At 43.5% G+C, this 20208-nt stretch overlaps 1 long non-coding RNA gene across 1 annotated transcript in view; it reads left to right on the top strand.

Annotated features, from left to right (window-relative positions):
* Positions 1 to 19428, top strand: part of LOC135967736 (uncharacterized) — a 67713-nt gene extending 48285 nt beyond the window's left edge. The window contains exons 2-3 of the long non-coding RNA XR_010581932.1: positions 15341 to 15466; positions 19382 to 19428. This is a non-coding gene — a long non-coding RNA (uncharacterized lncRNA). The remainder of the gene's footprint in view (positions 1 to 15340; positions 15467 to 19381) is intronic.
* Positions 19429 to 20208: the final 780 nt, after the last annotated feature.

Raw genomic sequence — 20208 nt, 5'->3', positions numbered from 1 at the left:
ATATCTCAGGATGTTGGCAAGTCAAATACCCTTCACGAAGTACCATTTTCCTACTCTTAGTCGAAAAGGTTTGGCCCCGTGTTCCCAAAGCACTTTCATCTCCAGTCAGAGAGTCCTTATAAAAAGGACCGATGCCCCTGCACCTCCCAAGTGCTGTTCTCAGCCATGCACAGTAGGGGTGTTCTCAGCCATGCACAGTAACGATGACTTCACTTCTCCAGTGGGGTCACCTTTGTGGGAGGGTTCAGCCACCAAGAGCTGGGCAGCCACAGAAACCATGACTTATCAGGACAGGAGCAGAATAATGAATTACCCACTTGCAAATTCCAAGGGAAGTTTGAAAGCCTGGATTTTTTCCAGGTCTCTTGGTAAGCATCCTAATTTCTGTCAATACAAAAAATCCCTGATCTTTAAAAAAAAAACACGAGCCAGATTTGTGTTCTACTTTCAGAAGATCTTAGCATTTATGCTGAGCATTATTAGGTAAGCTTTGAGAGTTAACTATAAACTCCAAGCTAAACTGTTTGCAGCAAAAGCAGCTATCCCCCCCTCGCCCTAATATGGAATTTGTGATGTTTGTGATGAACTTTAGTCTAAAGCTTGTTAGGGACCAAATTGTATACCCCCCAATTCACACATTGAAGCTCTAACCCCCAATGGGACAGTATTTGAAGATGGGGCTTTTGGGAGGTAAGTAGGTTTAAATGAGCTCATGAGGGTAGGACCCTCATGCTGGGATTAGTGCTCCACCCCTTTTTGTTTTCAGACAGGGACTCATTCTGTCACCCAGGATGGAGTGCAGTAGCACGATCACAGCTCGCTGCAGCCTTAACCTCCTGGGCTCAATGGATCCTCCCATCTCAGTCTCCTAAGTAGCTGGGACTACAGGTGCACCACCACAACTGGCTAATTTTTGAATTTTTATTAGAGACAGAGTTTGGCTATGTTGCCCAGGCTGGTCTTGAACTCCTAGGCTCAAGTGATCTGCCCATCTCAGCCTCCCAAAGTGCCGGGATTACAGGTGTGAGCCAGTGTGCCTGGCCATTAGTATCCTTATAAGACGAGACATCAGAGAGCTTGCTCTCTCTCTGCCTTGTGAGGACACAGTGACAAGGTGGCTGTCTGCAACCCAAGAAGAGAGCTCCCACTAGAATCTGACCCTGCTGGCACCCTGATCTCAGACGTCCAGTCTCCAGAACTGTGAAAAAAATACATCTCTGTTGTTAAAGCCACGCAGTCTGTGGTATTTTGTTATGGCAGCCCAAGCTGATTAATATATCTTTAATTCTTTAGAAGCACCTATGTGCATGCAAAGATAATTCATAATGTTATAGTTACCATTTGTGTGTTTATTAAGGCAAATCTGACAGAAACTCTCCTTAGCAATACTTTTATGATATTATCTTTTGGAAGTGATAAAACTGCCTTTTACAAAGTTGTATAAGCCCGGGTGCAATGGCTCACACCTGTAATCCCAGCACTTTGGGAGGCCAAGGCGGGCAGATCACCTGAGGTCAGGAGTTCAAGACCAGCTTGGGCCACATGATGAAACCCCGTCTCTACTAAAAATACAAAAATTAGCCGGGTATGGTGGTATGTGCCTGTAATCCCAGCTACTTGGGACACTGAGGCAGGAGAATCGCTTGAACCTGGTAGGCAGAGGCTACAGTGAGCTGAGATTACACCACTGCACTCCTGGCTGGGCAACAGAGCAAGACACTATTTCAAAAATAAATAAATAATAAATAAATAATAATAAGTCATATAAGGCAACTTTTTCAACAGTTTGGATAGGGTTGTAGCTAGTCAGAATTTGTGAAGTTTTATTCTTTTGACCAAAAACTCCAAAGAATTTAATATGTATTATAAAAAATTAAATGTTATACATGGACACATTCTCATGGCAAGCTTTTGTGTGTGTGTATTTTTTTTAAACCCAGGAGCATAGATTTAAGTTGTCCTGAATATATGCTCTGAGATTTTGTATTTTATCAGAAGAACATTAAAATGGAATGGATTTACATTGATAATCATTGAAGCTGGGTGTTGAGTCTATATGATATTCAATGTACAAATCTCTCTACCTTTGTGGATGTTTTAAAATGTTGATAACACAGTTTTAAATGAATACATACATACAAACATACAAGCTACATAAGAGCTAATGAGGAGACAAATTCACTTTGTCATATATGTGTTTGCTTAGTTGTGTTTTACTCCATAACTTTTTTAAAAATGGAAAAGAACAATCTCCTGGCCCCCTTTTTTTTAAAGTGCAAATGGTGCCCGCTGATTTGAATGGGAGAGAATGTTTTACGTCTATTTTTACAGCTGCTTATCAGTTTCCTAAGCTGAGTTAGGGTGGAGCACAGGGTTCAAGAATTTCAGGATGGGGGGCCTAGGGGATTGGTTGTTGTGGTTTGAAGATAATGATATCTTCCTAGGCTAACCTCTTGGAGTGAAGACATTTCTCCAGGGGGGAAATAAGCAGGGCCTTAAAGATGTCTTCAGAGAGTTTACAAAGCAGCTGAAACTTAACAGTCTATGAAGAACTCTGCCAGCCTTATGGGAAAATGATTTGGTGTTCAACCGTTTTCACTTGAGCACTTTCCCAAACTATGAATGGTTCAGAGGAGATAAAGCCTCTCCGTTCCATCCCACCCCTCCTCCACCTAAAGTTCCCCAAACCTTTCAATGTGGCAGACTTGCTTCACTCAGGTCCAGGTGAGGCAGGAACCCATCAGGTAATTAATCAAAGTCCACTTTCAGTCTTCCTGCCTGCTGACATCACATCCCGGCTGTGTTCCCTTGGCTTTAGTGTGGAAATGAGAATTTCCACAATTTCAAAGGGAGTGTCTATTACTGTCTGGTTACGAGTGGAATAATTATTTAGGTTCTTGACCTCTTTGCACAATCTGGATTTCTATGCCTGTGAGATATGAAATGAGCTGACGACTTTATGGGAAGTTGAAAATTGAAGAGTTTTTTTTTTTTGGCAGAGTTTTCATTTTACTCATAACCTAGTTTTAGGCTGGAGATGTGGGTGGTGAGCATCCAGGACCTTTGTAAGGAATTACGCAATCTATTAGAGTTACACGGAGTGGTTAGAAAAGTACCTATAGCCCGCTTTTAAAAGACATTTTATAAATTCGACCCTAAAACCCTGGAAAATTCTTCAGGGGATGGAATTATTAACGCTGTTCCTTGATGGAAGGGAAGAATTTTCAAAACCATTAAATACTCATTGCCCCGAGAGTTCAGAGAGTAAAAGGGGAAAGGGAGACCAGGGTGATTGACTAAAGGGGTGAGGAAATGCTTTGGCTTTGGGTCTTGTCAACCACTATTGGTTCAAAGACTTCCCAGACCCAGGAAAGATTCCAAGATTTGGGGGACTGCAGTTGGTGTAACTGTTAGATTTATCACAACAAATTTTTCATCAGAAACTTTCATTAAAATGAAAGCATACATTAAAGTCATCTCAGGACACCCTGTCTCAGAGGACAGGGTGATAAAGAGTAGTTCAATTAAATTTGGTGGTGTGGGAAGGCCGAGAATGTGGCATTTGAGGCCCAAATATTGGGAAGAAGCCCACTGTGGCAGATCCAGGGAATCCATAATCTGAGGAGAGGGAGTGAACAGTTAGAACAGTCCCTTTGTCTTCCCAGATTTTTGTCTTTTTGTTTTGTTTTTCTAAACAGGACCTCACTCTCTCATCCAGGCTGAAGTGCAGTGGTGTAATCACGGCCTCGAACTCCTGGGCACAAGTAATCCTCCCACCTCAGCCTCCCGAGCAGCCGTGACCACAGGCATGTACCACCATGCCCGGCTAATTTTTTATTTTTTTGTAGAGACAAGATCTCACTATGTTGCGCAGGCTGGTCTCAAACCCCTGAGCTCAAGCAATGCTCCTGCCTCAGCCTCCCAAATTGCTGAGATTACAGGTGTGAGCCACCATGCCTAGCTCTTCCCAGATTTTTAAGGTAAATTTGTTGTCTATGATTTCACCATCAAGAATCATATTTTGAGAACTCATAAGATAATGTGGCAATGTGATGAGGTAGTTGGGAAAAGTTATACAGAAATTTATGAGTCATAATGGTCCTAGACTTCAAGGAGCTTATCTTTCATGAATTTCACTAATTTATTTATTTATTTATTTTTTATTTTTATTTTTTTTTTATTTTTATTTTTAGAGATGGAGTCTCACTCTATCGCCCAGGCTGGAGTGCAGTGGCATGATCTCGACTCACTGCAAGCCCCGCCTCCTGGGTTCACACCATTCTCCTGCCTCAGCCTCCCTAGTAGCTGGGACTACAATGGCCCACCACCACGCCTGGCTTTTTTTTTTTTTTCTTGTATTTTTAGTAGAGACAGGGTTTCACTGTGTTAACCAGGATGGTCTCCATCTCCTGACCTCGTGATCCGCCAGCCTCAGCCTCCCGAAGTGCTGTGATTACAGGCATGAGCCACCACGCCCGGCCTATTTCACTAGTTTTTAAAACAAATGTTTATTTAGTGCCTACTGTGTACTAGGCACCCTACTAGGTACAGGACATGTGGCAAAACACAGAAAAGATGAGGCTCTGGTTTTCACAGAGCTTACACTCTATGATGAACAGACTCACGCAAAACAAAGGCACATTGGGTAGTAATAAGTGTTAATTTGAAAATAAAAGAGGACAGGGTAATAGAGAGCAGTTCAGTTAAATTGGCTGGTGAGGGAAGACTAAGAAGGTGACTTTTGAGGCCCAAATATTGGGAAGAAGCCGCCTGTGGAAGATCCAGGGAATTCATCATCCAGGGAGGGGGATTGAACAGTTAGAATGGCAGCTTCAAAGCTTGCCATGCTCATAGAACAGAAAGATCTCAAGGCTGGGCACGGTGGCTCATGCCTGGAATCCCGGCACCTTGGGAGGCCAAGGCGGGAGGCTCACTTGAGCCCAGGAGTTTGAGATCAGCCTGAACAACGTGGTGAAACCCTATCTCTACAAAAAATACAAAAATTAGCCGGGCTTAATGGCATATGCCTGTGGAACCAGCTTCTGAGGAAGCTGAGGTGGGAGGATTGATTGAAAGTATGGCTAGGACGTGGTCATCCGGTCAGAGAGAGGACCAGAAACCTGATCATGTAGAACCTTGAAGGACAGATTTTATGCTAAACGCAAAGGAAAGATGTGGAAGGATTTTCCACAGAGGAGTGATATTATCTGATTTGCATTTTAAAATCTTACTCTGGCTACCATGTGGAGAATGGATTATATAAGGTGGCTATAACTGTAATTCCAGTAAGAGGTGATAGTGTCTTGGATGAAGACAGAGATGGAGAGAAGCAGACAGATTTAGGATATTCTGAATGTGGGGTGGATCCCACCGGGTGTATTCAGTGTTGGGGGCTGAGGGAATGGGTGGTCTGCAGACTGCCAGCTGAGGCCTGTCGCAGAGCTGTTTACCAGATAAGGAAAGTCTGGAGAGTAGTAGGCTGGGCTGGGGAAGCAAAGATTTGCCTTGGGGCATGTTCACTTGGAAATGCATATTAAATGTCCAAATTCAAAGTGAAGGAGGCAGCTGGTTAAGAAGGAAGGTTGGGACTAGAAGTATAAATTTGGAAGATATCAGCATGGAGTGGGACAGGAGCCAGTTGAAGTGGGATGAAGAGAGAATGAGAGGTGAGAAATGAAGACAGTGGCTACAGACTTTTTAGAAGATGACTTGCTATAAATGGAGAATAGAGAAATAGGGTTGCAGGAACATGTGGGATCAAGGACAGGTTTTTTTAAAAATAGTTCCTTTTTTCTATAAGATGAGAGTACTGAGCTGTATTTTTAAGCTGATGGGAATGATACAGTACTGAGGGCAAAATGATAGTCTGGGAAGAGCCTTAAGGGGTTACCTATTCTATTCCCTCTAAACACAGATGCAAAGAAAGAAGACAATTCGGAAAAGTAAAAGCATAGCTTACCATCTGAATATATGCTACTGCAGGCATTGGGAAAGAGTGGGACAGAAAGGGAAGACAGGCATGAAGAGAGGAATTAGAGAGCAAGAGAAGAAGGAAATATGGTTAAAAAAAAAGTAGAGTCAAAAAATATACCTATAGCACTTGGTGGGGGGGTGGCTGAGGAATGAATTATGCCTCCCTTCTAGAGACAAATATCTCCAGGAGACATCATCACTTCCATTGTCCACTGAAATCTCTCAGGCCTGGCAAGGACAACAGTTAAGAATGGCGCTACCTCTGCCCCTTGTTGCAGGGGAGCAAGTCACAGAACTGCCCTGTGTTCAGTTTCTTCCCCTGAAACATGGGCTTAGGACAGCTGACCTCACCGGGTTAGTGTCTGAATTAAATAAGAGCATCCTTGTAAAGTGTGTGGCTCACTGAGTATCATCGTGAGCTTTTTTTTTTTTTTTTTTCGGAGACCATCTTGCTCTATCACCCAGGATGGAGTGCAGTGGCACAATCTTGGCCCACTGCAACCTCTGCCTCTCTGTTCAAGCAATCCCCCTGCCTCGGCCTCCTGAGTAGCTGAGACTACAGGCATGTGCCACCACACTTGGCTAACTTTTTTCCACTTTATTAGTAGAGATGGGGTTTGGTCATGTTGGCCAGAGTGGTCTTGAACTCCTGACCTCAGCCTGACTGACTCCTCCTCGGCCTCCCAAAGTGCTGGTATTACAGGCATGAACCACCATGCCCAGCCTATTATGAGCATTCTGAGCCTCCGGGCAAATGCTTCTCTAAGTTCCTTGAGGTCAGGGGACATGTTTTATTGTTTTTGAACTTTCCATGACACCTAATGTATAGTCTTAATTTTAAGTGAATTTTGAATGCTTGTCTTTTTCCCCCTTTTCTTTCCCTTTCTTTTTACTGTTCCAAACCCTACATCTCATTTCCAGCTTCCTGCCCAAAGAAGCCTCCCTCAAAACCAACCTGCCCTTTACCTCATACTGCTCACTACCTTATCTCATTTCCCTTCACACTTGCATCTTCAGTCTATAGAGTGTTCTGTTGGATATAGAATTATTGAAAGTCAGCATGAGGTGGAGCATTAACTTTATTCTGTCTTCCCTTGCAAAACAAGAAAGACATTAAGTATGATCAATGTCTTAATCTGTTTTGTGGTGCTGTAACAGAATACCAAAGACTGAGTAATTTATAATGAAAAGTAATTGATTTGGCTCATGGATCTAGAGGTTGAGAAGTCCAAGATCAAGGCACTGAATAGTGAGGGCCTTCTTGCTGAGTCATCCCATGGCAGAAGGTGGAAGGGCAGGAACACACATGAGAGAGAGAGAGAGAGAGAGAGAGCAGGACAGAGAGAGAGAAAGTTAGAGAGTCAGAGAGAGACAGAGAGAGTCAAACTCACTTTTATAATGAGCCCACTCTTAGATAATGACATATTCATGAGAGCAGAGACCTCATGACCTAAGCACCTCCCATTAGGCTTCGCCTCTGAACACTGTTGCATTGGGGATTATGTTTCAACGCATGAACTTTGGGGGGCATATTCAATTACCTTGATTAAAGATGAAAGTCTACACCAACATTAAATTTACCTTTTTAACAGAATTCATATATAATTTCTCTTCTTGATCTCATTGATGAACTCCATAAAGACTGGTTCCCAGGATGCTCTTCTACCCAAGACAGCAGCTTGATGCTGTATCTTTGCGCATTTCGTGTGTGTGTGTCTGTGAGAGAGAGAGAGAGAGAGAGAGAGAGACCTCTTTCATCAAAATGTAAACTCCCTAAGGACAGAGACCCTGCCTAGTTCTTTTAAAAAAAGTTTTATTATGAAATATTTTGGCCAGATGAAAAAACATAAATAAAAATAAAATACACAAATGTGTACACTCCATCCAGTTTAAAACATGACTTATGCAATCGCAGCTGTCTGTGTTCCTTTGCTCCCTATTGGTAATCTCTATGTTGAATTTGGATGTTATCATTCCTATGCAGAATTTTTTCTCTTGACTGTATGAGTCCATATCAGTCTGCTTTCCTAGGGTTTCTGATGTGAGCACACAGTAGGGTCTCTGTGAAAACTTTTTAGTAAGTGACACTTGGTTTCTTAAAATAGCAACTGTGTCTTTTTTCCCTTTTATGTTACTCTTCCCTAAGTCTTCCATATAAGTAGGCAATGTGGAGGATAAAATAGGTGCTTAATTGTTGTTGCTCTATATAAAACCTGTAACGTAAATTATGTAGTATATGCCCCTAATTGAGACAGAATGTAATATTACAAAGTTGGGTAATAAATTCATGTTTGTAAGCAGGCAAAGGGAGATTGTTATTGGGAACACTGCCAGTTGCCATTTGTGGGTACGCAGTACCATATCTGCCTTTCTGGGCTCTTGTCTTTTTCTACAGGAGGACAAACTTGGAAACTACATTTCCCTGATCTTGCCAACAGTATTCAGCCCAGACTCCACCAATGAGAGGCACTTGCATGAGATTTGGTAGGGAAGAGAAGGAGAAGCCATTGTTTTCTCAGGGCAGCAGCAGATGGCTGACATGGAATTTTGCCTAAAACTTTTGGGTGTTCTCCTGAAAATATTCCAACTGGCTCTACAGGCAGCTGAGAGCAATGGCAGTGGCTTCCTTGTGATTCCTGCACTACCAGATTTCCTGAAAGAGGTGTCCCGATCACTACCACTCTTGCAGCTTTCCTAGAGTTATTTAAGCCTCTAATTCCCTGCATAAGCCTCCTTCTATCTGAGATACCTAGAGGGGTATCTATTTTTCTGACGGTACCATAGTAGATAAAAGGACCTAGTCTGCAAGTTTCCATTGGAAATTCTAGGAGAGTGAAACTTGACGTAGAGGTCCCCTACGTCCCTTAGAGCAGTTGCAATGGTACCTTTGGAACTGACGGTTCTTGACTTTGGGGATTGGGAGCTTTTTCAAGTAGTCACCCAAACCTGTGCTTGTTGGATCTAAGAAAATAGAGTTCATGTATGAAATGAAAACAATTAACATTGAATCTATAAAGCTGTACAATCTACCGAGACAAAAGAAATGAGATAGGAAAAGTTCGTTTAATGTTTTACTACACATGAGAAACTGCATAAAATGTATCTGAAGAGCACACAAGAAACAGACAACAGAGCAGAGAACTAAGTGGTGGTTATGGTTTGAATGATGGTGTTTCCTCCAAATGTCATGTTGAAACTTGATCCTTATCGTGGTGACTTTAAAGACATGGGGCCTTTTAGGAGGTAATCAGGTCATGAGGGTTCTTCCCTCATGAAAGGGATTAAGGTCTTTATAAAAGAGGCTTCACACACAGCTTGCCCCTTTCTTGCTCTCTGTCCCTGTCCCACACGAGGACACGCTGTTTCTCCTCTCCAGAGGATGCAGCAACAAGGTACCAGCTTGGAAGCAGAGATCAGGCCCTTACCAGACACCAAACCTGCTTATGCCTTGATCTGGGACTTCCCAGCCTCCAGAACCATGAGAAATAAATTTATGTTGTTTGTGAATTACCCGGTCTATGGTATTTTGCACAAATGAACTAAGACAGTGGCTAAAGGGGAGGGGCCGGGGGAGGACTTGCTTTCCACTGTGTATGCTCCTGTAGCTTCTGAATTTTATACTGTGTGCATGTACTATCTACTCCAAAATTACATTAATGTTTAATAATGAGTTGCATACCATTTTATAATCATCACATTTTCAAAAACCACAAACTGACAATATAAAATGTTGAACATGGAACAAGGAATGAGAGTTTACGCCTACTGTTTGTGGGAGTCTGTAGAACTACTCACCAGGGGCTGTGGATGAATGTCAATCTGGTAATATCTAGTAAAGTTGAAAATGCACAAACCCCATGGTCAGCAATTTCTCTTCTGTGTATAGATGGTGGAGAAACACTCATGCATCAGGAGAAAAGTACAAAGATGTTTATTCCAGCATTGTTTATAATAGGAAAATTGGAATTATAAAAATTTAAAATATAAAATATTTATAATTGGAATTATAAAAATATAAAAATATTAATAGGAGAATAAATGAAATAAGATATAATAAAACAATTAAGACAAATGGCCTAGGTCTATAACTATCAACATGGATAGTTCTCAAAAGTGTAGTTTTGGCTGGGCGCAGTGACTCATGCCTGTAATCCCAGCACTTTGGGAGGCGGAGGCAGGTGGATTACTTGAGGCCAAGAGTTTGAGACCAGCCTGGCCAACATGGTGAAATCCTGTCTTTACTAAAAATACAAAAATTAGCTGGGCATGGTGGTGCACACCTGTAATCCCAGCTACTCAGGAGGCTGAGGCATGAGAATGTCTTGAACCTGGGAGGCGGAGGTTGCAGTGAGTGGAGATTGCGCCACTGCACTCCAGCCTGGGTTGACATAGAGAGATGTGATCTCAAAAAAAAAAAAAAAAAAAGTGTAGTTAAAAAGAAAAGGGTAGGGGGGTGCAGGTGCTGTGGCTCATACCTGTAATCCCAGCACTTTGGGAGGCCAAGGCAGGCGGATCACTTGAGGTTATAAATTTGAGACCAGTCTGGCCAAAATAGCAAAACCCTGTCTCTACTAACAGTACAAAAAATTAGCTGGGCATGGTGGTGCATGCCTGTAGTCCCTGCTACTCAGGAGACTGAGGTGAAAGAATCGCTTGAACCTGGGAGGTAGAGGTTGCAGTGAGTTGAGATCATGCCACTGCACTCCAGCCTGGGAGACAGAGCGAGACTCTGTCTAAAAAAAAAAAAAAGGGTTTGGGGGAGCTGCTGAACGATATATATAGTATGGCAGCATTTAGATAAATTCGAAAACACATACTAACAGTAAAGTATCAAAAATGGACTAGAAGGGTTCATACCTAATTAGGTTCATACCTAATTCACTCACTGCTAAGAGATGGAGGAGACAGGTTATGACAGAAACCAAAAGAAACCTCATCTTTAGTATTCTGTCTTTCCAAAAAAAAAAAAATCTGAAGCAAAATGATAAAATCTCTTCTTTTTAAAATTCTGGTGTAGATTTCTATTACTGTCTGTACTTTTCTATGGTACTCTTCAAAATAACGTTTTATATTCCCTACTCTCCCACTCCTTCCCCAACCCACTTCAGTTTGGACTGAGCCCTGTATCAGTCTGGAACCCAGCAGGAAAGAAAAGGCACACTTAAATTGGGTAATTTTTTTTTTTAGACAGGATCTCACTCTGTCACCTAGACTGAAGTGCAGTGGCACCATCACGGCTCACAGCAGCCTTGATCTCCCAGGCTCCAGCAATCCTCCCACCTCAGCCTCCCGAGTAGCTGAGACTGTTACAGGTGCGTGCCATCACACCTGGCTATTTTTATTATTATTTTCTAAATTTTTGTAGAGATGGTGTCTTCCTATCTTATCTAGGCTAGTCTCGAACTCCTGGGCTCAAGTGAGCCTCTCACCTTGGTCTCCCAAAGTGCTGGGATTACAGGCATGAGCCACTGTGCCCAGACTACATTGAGTAATTTGAGGAGAGTTTAGTAGAAGGTCTATTTACAAAGATGCTGACAAGATAGAGAAAAGTCAAAAGAATAGTGTGGCAGTGCAGGGGCTGGTAACAGGAGGAAGCTGTCACTACCCCAGGCCTGCAGGAAAAGGGGGAAGAGGCTTTACGGGGGGCGCCGTGTGAAGACAGCCACCCAACAGGAATGGTGGCTTTCATCATGGAATGCAGCCAGCCCGGGGAACCCTCACCTCAAGGAAGCAAGGCGAATGGGTACCTCACCCTTTCCCTCCTCCTTCCCTCTCACGTCCTGCCAGTATTCTCCACTGGCCAAGCCCAGACAGAATCCAGAAAACCAGGGAATCTGCTGACACTGCCCATCCAGGTCAGCATCCTAGAGCTCAGAGCAGGAACAGACTGAGGCTGCCCGGCTCCGGCCACCACCTCTCACGATGTTTGCCAGTGCCCTGTAATGGTCAAATCCAGGAGATGCTTCAGATTTTTAAAAATGTAGCTTCTTGGTTACTTTATTTATTAATTTAATTTATTTATTTGAGACGGAGTTTCACTCTGTTGCCCAGGCTGTGGTGCTTTGGCACAATCTCGGCTCACTGCAACCTCTGTGTCCCGGGTTCAAGCAATTCTCCTGCCTCAGCCTCCCGAGTAGCTGGGTTTACAGGTATGCACCACCATGCCCAGCTAATTTTTGTATGTTTAGTAGAGATGGGGTTTCACCATAGTGGCCAGGCTAGTCTCAACTCCTGACTTCAGGTGATCCACCCACCTCAACCTTCCAAAGTACTGGGATTACAGGCATGAGCCACTGCGCCTGGCCCTTGGTTACATTTTACCACTGACCTCTTCCTCCTTTATACCTGTTCCTCTAATTTCCCACTAACTCAAATGGCTGCTTTTAGTCATAGTCACTGGAAATTCTTTTTCTCCTCCTCTCTTCAGTGCTAGAATTCTCCGGGTTTCCATTTTTGCCCCGATTTTCCCAGTAATTCATTCCCATGCATTTAACTTCCAGCTCTTTGCTGATAAAGGCTAAAATCTTTATTTCTAGGCAAGATTCCTCCTCTCAATTCCAGACTTACTTATTGATAACAATGTGCACCTGTCTCAGAGGCCTCTCCGTCAGCATCACACAGCCAGTCACATCACCTTCACCTGTAGACCCGCTCCTGCCTATGGAACGGCCCTGCCACCAGCCAAGCAGAAACCAGGAAATCTCCTTCCTCCTGCTGTTCCTTCTACATATTATCCAGTTCTCCTTCCCTTGAAGTGGGGGCTGGCCAAAAGAGTTCAACCAAGCATGGAAATGGCAAGCTATTAACTGCATTTTTGTCCTGGAAGAATGACAGAGCTGGGTTAACGAGACCAGAGCCAGAGTATCAACTGGTTACCAGTCCTTCTCAAACATGATGAGCATTAGAATTTTCTGGACAGCTTTTATTTAAAACAAACAAACAAAAAACAAAACAAAACAATAACAATAACAACAACAACAACAACAACAAAAGTACCTCAACTCCACCTGAAACCAATGAATCAAAAAACCTGGCGTTATGGGCTATACTGTATTTTCCCAAAATTCACATGTGGAAGGCCTAATTTCCAATGTGACTAAAATTGGAAATAGGGCTGTCAAAGAGATAATTAAGGTTAAATGAGATCATAAGAGTAGCACCCTAATTTGATGGGACTGATGTCATTATCAGAAGAGGAGGAGAACACCAGAGCACTCTTTTGTTCTCTTTCTTTGTACATACACTGAGAAAAGACCACTTAAAGACACAGAGAGAGGCTGGGCGCTGTGGCTCATGCCTGTAATCCCAGCACTTTGGGAGTCCAAGGCAGGCGGATCATGAGGTCAAGAGATTGAGACAATCCTGGCCAACATGGTGAAACCCTGTCTCTACTAAAAATACAAAAATTAGCTGGGCATGGTGGCACGTGCCTGAAATCCCAGCTACTCGGGAGGCTGAGGCAGGAGAATCGCTTGAACCCGGGAGGCAGATGTTGCAGTGAGCCAAGATCGTGCCACTGCACTCCAGCCTGGCGACAGAGTGAGACTCCGTCTCGAAACAAAAAAAGACCCAGAGAGAAAGTGGTCATTTGCAAACCAAAGAGAGAGGCCACACCAGAAACCAGCCTTGACAGCACCTTCATTTTGGGCTTGTAACCTCCAGAACAGTGGGGAAAGAAATCTGTTGTTTAAGCCACCCAGTCTGCAGTATTTTGCTACAGCAGCCCTAGCCGACTAATACATGGGTCTGGGCAGGGACATTTTAAATAAACACCCCGAGTGATTCTAATGTACAGCCAGGCTGTAGAAGCACTGAGAAAGCCAGAAATCTGGAGACTCCTATAGTAAGACAAACGTGAGCAGGGGTGACAAACCAGGGAAGCCAGGAAGGAGGAACAGCCACCCAGATGAAGGAGGGCAAGCCTTGAGGATGCCTTTGGCACCTCCGGGCAGTTTCAGCTCAGGCTTCTCCTGGTATGCTGGAATAACTAAGGAGGATCCACTCCTGAGAATCCCACCTCCTAAACATTTTCAACTCTGCCTTCTCCTCCTCATTAGCAGGATCCCTCTCCTCCTATGCTCTAGTACAATAGTTGCCAAACTATGGTCCATGTGCCAAATCTGGCCTGCCACTTGTTTTTTTATTTTTATTTTTTAGAGAAAAGGTCTGTTTCTGTGTTACTCAGGCTAGAGTGCAGTGGTGCAATCACAGCTCATGACAGCCTCAAACTCCTAGGCTCAAGTAATCTACCCTCCTCAGCTTCCCAAGTAGTTGGAACTACAGGTGCACGCCACCACATCCAGCTAATTATTTATTTGTTTGTTGATTTATTTACTTTTGTAGAGATGAGCTCTCACTGTGTTGCCCAGGCTGGTCTCAAATTCCTGCGCTCAGGCAATCCTCCCACCTTGGCCTCCCAAAGTGCTGGGATTACAGACGTAAGCCATGGAGCCTGGCCCCACTTGTGTTTTAAATAAAGTTTTGTTGGAACACAGACATGCTTATTTGTTAATGTATTGTCTATGGCTGCTTCTGCACCACTATAGCAAAGTTGAGTATTTACAACAGAAACCGTATGGCCCACCAAACCAAAACTATTTATTACTATCTGGCCCTTTACAGAAAATGTTGACTGACCCTTGCTCTACTAGATGGCTATATTTTAATGGTGATTAGGCCAGAGAGCAGTCATTTATGGCTTAGTGTCTCATTTGTCCAAAATAATAAAAATTCTTCATTGTGCCCAAGTCAGCATATATTGAGCACCTACTGTGTGCGAGACTCTATGATAAACAGTAGGGATACAACAGTGGACGGGAGAGGAGTACTGCCCTCACACCCACCCAAAAGAGGTCTCTACCATGGCCCCTCACTTCAGAGGATGCTGCATTTTACAAATACACACAAAAATAAACTTATTAAAGAAGATAGCCAGGCACGGTGGCTCACGCCTGTAGTCCAGCACTATGGGAGGCCAAGGCAGGAAGATCACTTGAGGTCAGGAGTTTGAGACCAGCCTGGCCAAAATGGTGAAACCCTGTCTCTACTAAAAATACAAAAATTAGCTGGGGGTGGTGGCGCGTGCCTGCAATCCCAGCTACTCGGGAGGCTGAGGCAGGAGAATTGCTTGAACTTGGGAGGTTCAATGAGCTGAGATCCGTGCCATGGCACTCCAGCCTGGGTAACAGAGGGAGAGTCTGTCTCAAAAAAAAAAAAAAAAAAAGAAGAAGAAGAAGAAGACAGGGTGCCTCTGTCACTCGGGCACCATGCTCGGCACTAGCACAGCATAACCTGTAACTTGAAACAACTACTCTTGTGGCTAACGCCATTCAGGAGTCAGGAAAACGCTTCCCTCCGTCCCTTGCAGTGTGTCCTCAAACAAAAGATGGCCATGTCAGAATACCACAAAGGCTTGTGGATTGTGCCGCTGCTGATGTTGGAAGAAGACACTTCTTTGGCAAGCAAGGAGGATTTCAGCAGAGGAACGACTTAGGTAAGAGAAAAGACAAGTAAGTTGTCCAACCTTTCCTCGTGGCATGAATGCAATAGATTGTCACGAAACAAGGTATGATTTCCCATCGGGACTAAGCATCCATTTTCTTGCTTCTCTAAGTATTCTTTCAATTTGTAGTTCCAAGGGTACTTATCAAGTAGCATGATGTTAACTATATTAAACAAATCATATTATATTTGTGCCTATGTCGGTCTAGATAGAGCATATGAAATGATACCAATTCTTTACATTGTCAACTAATAGACATTGCATAGAATTGGAATCCTTTTATTTACATATATATTTAATAAGGTTTCATTAAATGTTCAAAGTTAAAAATTTAGCTTGAATCATTTTGATTTAAATTTTTCACTTAATTATATTTTTACTTTGCCTTTTAATTTTGAGTTTTGATTAATTTAGGAGGAAACATATACAAAGTAAATATTCATATTTTGCTTTTTCACTTTGATTTACTTTTTTGAAAATACATCCAAATTTTGTGTACTTTTAATGCAATTAATTTTATTCCTAATCCTTTAGATTATTACTAGCAATTGAACACACATTATGTGAAAATCTGTATTATAATAACAGTGATTTTTGCCAAAATAAAAGAAAAGAGTAAATGTTACAAAATAAACATACAGATAAATATAAAATATTAGAACACCTGGGCATTCATAATAACAATTAAATTATCTTTAATATTTTGCCAACTTTTAGTCACATACAAATCATAGCTTTACATGTATTTTTCACTACCTATGAAGGAATACTTCTTAGGCTGAGAGTATAAAGGTATTTAATTGAACTGTTTGTTAGTTTGTTTTATAACATTTAAATATTTAGACAAATGGAAATTCCTTGTAGACAAAGGACAGACAGAATTTGAAGTCACCCCTCTGAGGTTCACCTGAGACAATGCATATCTGGTGGCTCCCTCTGCCCTATTGTTTCTGTAAAAAATGCAACCTTTTATCTCTTACCTGCTGCTAACTGGGTAGCCCCTGCTTCGGCTTGTCCCACATTACTGAACCCAACCAATGTACATCTTACACACATTGATGTCCCGTGTCTCCTAAAATGTGTAAAAGCAAGCTGTACCCCAACCACCTTGGGCACACACGGTCAGGATCTCCTGAGGCTGTGTCATGGGCATGTCCTTAACCTTGGCAAAACAAACTTTCTAAATTGACTGAGACCTGTCTCAGATATTTTGGGTTTACAACCCAGCCTCTGTGCTCAAGGAACTTACAATCTAGCGGGGATACAGACTTGTCTAACTAAGCAGACCACTGTAATTACTGCTGTGATTCAACAATGGAGTGCTATGAGAACATACACAGGGGATAGGGTGTGGTCAGGGAGGGCTTCCTGGAAGAAGTTATTTCCAGTCTAAAGGCTGAAGGGTAAGTAGGCATTAACCAAGTGAAGGGAAGGAAGGTGTGAACGTGGAGAAATGATATAAGAAGAGGAGAGGCAGAAGAAATAGTACATGGAAGGTCGGCTAAGTTTTCTATTCAACTTTGTTGTTGTAGCACAAAAGCAGTCACAGATAACCTATCAATGAATGGGGTTGGATGGGTGCCAGTAAAACTTAATTCACAAAACAGAGCAGGGCTGAAGATGGCAATCTGTCAACTCTTTGAGATATGGGAAGGCCCAGAGTTGGGAGAGAACACACTTGAGGGGCTGACGGTCAATGAATATGGCTGATGCATAGAGGATGAGGTGGGAGCAGGGAGTGATGAGTCTGGGGAGCTCAGAACAAGGCTGCAGGGAAAAGAACAGAGACGTCTGGACACTGAGGCCTGAGAGGTCGCTGCTGTAGGCATCTTTGACTCAGATAGCAGTGGGCAGGGGAGAAAAGTGAGTGGTTTGGAGATACTCAGTAAGTGCCAGTGCGGAGGAAGAGAGAGATCAAGGCTAACTCTTTTTTTTTTTTTCATTGAGATGGAGTCTCACCCTGTTGCCCAGGCTGGGGTGCAGTGGCACGATCTCGGCTCACTGCAACCTCTGCCTCCCAGCTTCAAGCCATTCTCCTGCCTCAGCCTCCGGAGTAGCTGGGATTATAGGTGCCTGTCACCACACCTGGCTAACTTTTGTATTTTTAGTAGAGACGGGGCTTCACCATGTCAGCCAGGCTGGTTTCAGATTCCTGACCTCAAGTGATCCATCCACCTCAACCTCACAAAGTGCTGGGATTACAGACGTGAGCCACCGCCCTGGCCAAAGGTTAACTCTTTCTTTTGGAGATGGAGTCTCGTTCTGTCACCCATGCTGGAGTACAATGGCACAATCTCGGCTCACTGCAACCTCTGCCTCCCGGGTTCAAGCAATTCTTTTGCCTCAGCTTCCCAAGTCACTGGGATTAGACACCTGCCACCACGCCTGGCTAATTTTTGTATTTTTTAGTAGAGACGGGGTTTCATCATGTTAATCAGACTGGTCTTGAACTCCTGACTTCAAGTGATCCACCCACCTCAGTCTCCCAAAATGCTGGGATTACAGGAGTAAGCCACCACGCCCAGCCTAACTCTTAAATTCACAGCAGGGAGTAGCTAGATGGTGCTGGGGGAAACAGATGTAAGGTGAGGGTTGTGAGTAGGTGATGGGATCTATTCCCCAACGTGCTCTATTCAGTGCCTGCCACACACACTTGGCTACGCATGTGCAGATATTTTTGTCAGAAATGTGCCTGGCAGTTCCTATGAAAGGACAATCTATAAATCCGGTGAAAGTCAGAGGGGAACCGAACATGCAGAGCTAAATACCTTTGTAATGACAATCCTAGGGAATAATTGCTATCGACAGATTTTCTCTAGCCTATGGGGACTGCAGGCTTTAGTTACTCTGGTTTCCTTTTATTCACAAGGACCCAGTATCTGTTGGTAACAACAGCCAACTTGGTCAGGAAAGACAACTTCATCAAGGCAGCAATCTGGTCAACCAGATGGGTTGGCACTTCAGACATCACATGTCCCAGTATACAGGATTTGCTGCTGGCTCGGGATGGGGGGGTGGGCGGGTGATGTTCCTACAGTCCCTCACCCACAGCCACCCCTGGAGCGGCAGCCTGTGTAAGATGAGGGTGCACCGGAGTGGGGTTGGGAGCAAGCTCTGAGCACCCCTTGACACACACCTCACGGGGTTGAGTGAGCTGTAGGCATTGTTGATCTATCAAGCCAGAACCAGGATAGTGTGTGCATTTCTGAAACAACAGAGAGATTCTCAGGATGTGACTATGGGCCTACAGCATTTGTTATCAGTCACCAGTACACTTCGTAGAAGACTTGCCTTAGCACAAATGCTGCTGGAACTGTCTGAGGTGCAGCAGGGAGCAGGTGCTCTGTGGTGCCTCCCAGGGTTCCGCCTGCAGCTTCAGACACCTCCATCACCTCACCCGGATGGCGGCCTCCCTCATCCCCTTCTTGCCCCTTCCAATCTGTTATCCACCAGGCTGTCTGAGTGACCTTTTTAAAATGTAAAGTAGATCATGTCACTCCCCTGCTAAAAGCCTTAAATAGTTTCCCATTGCGTTTAGGAGAAAATCCAAACCCCACACCATGACCTACAAGCCTACTGCTCTGGTCCAGTTCTTCCTCTCTGGCCTCTCTCCTCTAGATCCCTCTAGCTCGATCATCATGGCTTTCTCTGGGTCCTCCCAATATCCCAAGCCTCTTCCCACTTTAGGGTCTTTATTGTTCCTTTATTCTAGAGAGCTTTCTGCATTCTCCACCCCTAATGTAGCTGGCTCCTTCTTGCGTTTCAGATTCCACTTAAAAGTCAGCTCCTCAGAGGGGCCTTAACTGATTAGGGTTATTAGTTCATTCTCGCATTGCTATAAAGAACTACCTGAGACTGGGTAATTTATAAAGAAAAAAAGGTTTAATTGGTTCTATGGTTCCACAGGCTGTACAGGAAGCATGACTGGGAAGGCCTCAGGAAACTTACAATCATGGCAAAAGCAGGAAGAAGAAAGCGAAATGAAAGGTGCTACACACTTTTAAACAACCAGATCTCAGGAGGACTCACTATTATGAGAACAGCAAGGGAGAAATCCGCCCCCGTGATCCCATCGCCTCCTACCAGGCCTCTCCTCCAACACTGAGGATTACAGTTCATCATGGAGGAGGACACAAATCCAAACCACATTACCAGGCTAGGTTGGATTTTCCTTTCTTATTCTGGCATGGCGCCACGTTCTTTTTTTTTTCAAATAAAAAAATGACATGATTTATAAGTTCACAATTATTTATGTGTTTGTTTATTGTCACCTTCCCTTACTAGACTGTAAGTTCCTCGGAGGCAAGACCATAATTTGTTCACTACTATATTCCCAGAGACTAGCATAGTACCTGACACGCATGCTCAACAGATGTTTGTTGAGTCAATACATGAGCAAATGAAAATCATTCAACTGATCCATCATTGATGGATCCATTCAAAAGCATATATATACAGACACACACATATATATGTACACATATATATATAGCTGTGTGCAAATATATAATTTCTGTTCTAGTCATCTAGTGGCTTAAAATAATTTATTATCTCTTCTCGTTCTGTGTGTTCAGTCTTCCAAGTTGGGTCGTTTTCTTGTGATATCTCATGTGGTTGTGGACAATGGCTGCTGGGCTTTGGGGCTGGAAGCATCTGAAGTGACAGTCGATGCTGGCTGTCAACCGAGAGCACAGTTGGGCTGTCAACTAGAGCGCCTACACATGGACTGTCCA

The sequence above is a fragment of the Macaca fascicularis genome, chromosome 16 (assembly GCF_037993035.2).
Source record: "Macaca fascicularis isolate 582-1 chromosome 16, T2T-MFA8v1.1".
Lineage (NCBI taxonomy): Eukaryota > Metazoa > Chordata > Mammalia > Primates > Cercopithecidae > Macaca > Macaca fascicularis.
Note: the sequence above shows the minus strand (reverse complement) of the source record. Positions and strands in the feature narration are given on the sequence as shown.